At 36.4% G+C, this 2619-nt stretch overlaps 1 long non-coding RNA gene across 1 annotated transcript; it reads left to right on the forward strand.

The window, feature by feature from the left end:
* The first annotated feature begins 1015 nt into the window (after positions 1-1015).
* On the forward strand, positions 1016-2406 carry LOC121069545. Its single transcript, XR_005819484.1, has 2 exons — positions 1016-1389; positions 1646-2406. It is a non-coding gene; the product is annotated as an uncharacterized LOC121069545 (long non-coding RNA).
* Positions 2407-2619: the final 213 nt, after the last annotated feature.

Consider the following 2619-nt stretch of genomic DNA (forward strand, 5'->3'; position numbering starts at 1 on the left):
TTTTTTTTTTTTTTTTTTACCAATTCATTTGGAAGAATGTGCTCATTGAATCATTGGTCAAATTTCAAGAACTCCATCCCATAAAAAGCAACAGAACATTTAAACAAACAAAATTACTTTTATTTTTAGTTTCTTTACAAATCAGGTATTGAATAATTTCTTTCAGAGATTTGAAAGAAGGTGGGAAGGAGGTTTTGAATTTTGCATTTGTCATACACAATGGGCTGAAATTCTTCTTTATATTATCCTGTGTAAATCGGGAGCAGTTCCAATGAAATCAATTGAGTCACGCAATTGTAAAATTGGTTAGCAATCACAGTCTGGCTGAGTAGGCCCATGGCATTAATCACTTTTAAAGATCTGGTCCCTAAGTACTTAATTTCTAGGAAACAGCAGAATGTGACATTACAAGGATCCTATTTAGAGACACACACTCTGCAGATCAAAGCAGAAACTACTGGAAATGCTTTCTGAAGGTATGTGTAACTATAAAATGTTTTGAGTGGCTGCCAGTATTTTGTAATCAGTGTTGTAAAGTTTTGTGATACTCTTGATGTCTGCAGATGTTATGTGGCCCGTGGCACAGAGCTGATGTTCTAAATTACCAATTATATACCTAATGGAGCCCCGAGAACCAACTCCTGCCCTCCTTTGGGTACCGGGGCAGTCTTTAAATGCCAGCAAAGGACCGATGCTATAAATAAAACTCTGTCTCCATAGCGACAGGCAGTTCAGTGCTCAGCTTTCAACACTTTAAGAAGGTAATTACTGTCTTTTTTCTTTATATTTTTCTATTCTTGGTTTATAACAGCAGTAATAACCTCCTGAGTTGGGCATTTCCTGGCAATTAATGACTGACAGTGTTAAGAACACTTGGCTTTACCTCAAGCCCTCAAATCCTCCAGCCGGTCATTAACTGCCAGGAAATACCCTTCCCCATAGTCATTATTGCTTAATTATGTAAACCTGGATTAGAAATTTAATTAGATGACTTTAACATTCTCTGATTCTCTCCCCTTCTTTTTTCTCCCATATCCTAAGCATCGATATTTGCCACACATATTAGATGGTGGGGCTGACTTTTACTCCAAAATAGTGACAGTATAGCAAGCAATATACACAGTCTCTGGGAAACAAGACAGATTCCTTTTTTAGCCCTTGATGAACAGAATTTTTCTACTTATTCTTGTAAAAAATATATTAAATCAAGTTGAAGGCAACTTCTAAGTCCTATCTGCTACTGCTTTAAGTGGTGATTGAGAGGAGTTCTCACTGGGAACTGGATGACTCTTCAGTCTGATGAATGAAGGAAGGCATGTAACGGATATCTCGGAATCTCTGCCTTAGCTTCTTGATGCCAACTGTACCTGCTTCAAGTAAGTGTTCCAGGTATTGCTATGTTTTGTCCCATTACTCTTAACAGCCCAAGCATATAATTGCTGTAGGCAAACACTTAAAAATGGGATTAGTGGCTCTGGCTCATTTCTAACCAGACAGACCTTGAAGTTGCTTTCACAGATCCATTTCCTTTATCTTGACATGGGACCAAGGATTATCCAAATAATGGCTAATACAGCACCCAAGTGAGGGTGTCAAACAAAGATGCTCCTCCTTATTTAACATGTCATTATTTTTTAATCCACAGTTCTTAAAGATCTCCTACACAGCATAGCTACTGCAATGCCAAGGCCATTGTGCTAGAGGCAAGCAAGTTGGAATGCATTACCTCCCTAGCCCCTGTGCCATTGTCTACTGTGGATACCTGAAGCACCTTATATCAGCATCATCAGTATCTTGTCAGTACGTTAATGAAATTGCCTAATTATGCCTTCTGATTTTAGTCCCAGAAGCTTTATTTGATCCCTAAACATGGATAGAAACTGAAGCATACCATCCCCTTATATCTGGACAAAATAGTATTCAACCCTAAAATCCATACTTGTAATTTGGGGAGAAGCCTTCCTAAATTGTTGATTTGTTTCTGACTTCTGTGCAGGCTGTATGGCTCCATTTAATGACTTAGTGTCTCTGATACTCCATACAGCCATAACTACTCAGATGCTTCATAAAGTACTTCAGTGTTAATTGTTTTAATGTATAAAGGGCATATAATTTGGATCAAAGGGCACTTTCTATAAAGTCTTGTGTTGCAACTCTGGTACAAAATATTAGAACATGACCTATATGTCAAGAAGTAATAAACAGAGAAGCAGCAATAATGTGGACATGAAAAGTAATTATTATATTACTGAATCATCTATTTAACTTGAAGTCCTTTTAAAAAAGCACTCTATACAGACTACAGCTTCCATCAATCCCTTGAAGAAGCATTAGCACGTTATGACAATGAAACACAAAAGCATGAGTGTCTTTTGAAAGGTCTTTAGTGTGAAGCATTCCATTCATTTCAGCTGTGTATTTTAAAAGAAACAAAAACAAAATCCCCACACAAATGGAAATAACCTAAAAACAATGCAAAATAACATCATTTTTAAAACCCTTTCCTCCTTTTAAGAGTTCATAAATTTTTAGAAAAATCTGTTGAAAATCATATCCCATTAGAAAGGTAAATTATGGATTCTAGAGCCAAAGTTTTTATATATGATTTAATTAAGCTAT

This window comes from Cygnus olor, chromosome 4 (genome assembly GCF_009769625.2).
Source record: "Cygnus olor isolate bCygOlo1 chromosome 4, bCygOlo1.pri.v2, whole genome shotgun sequence".
NCBI lineage: Eukaryota > Metazoa > Chordata > Aves > Anseriformes > Anatidae > Cygnus > Cygnus olor.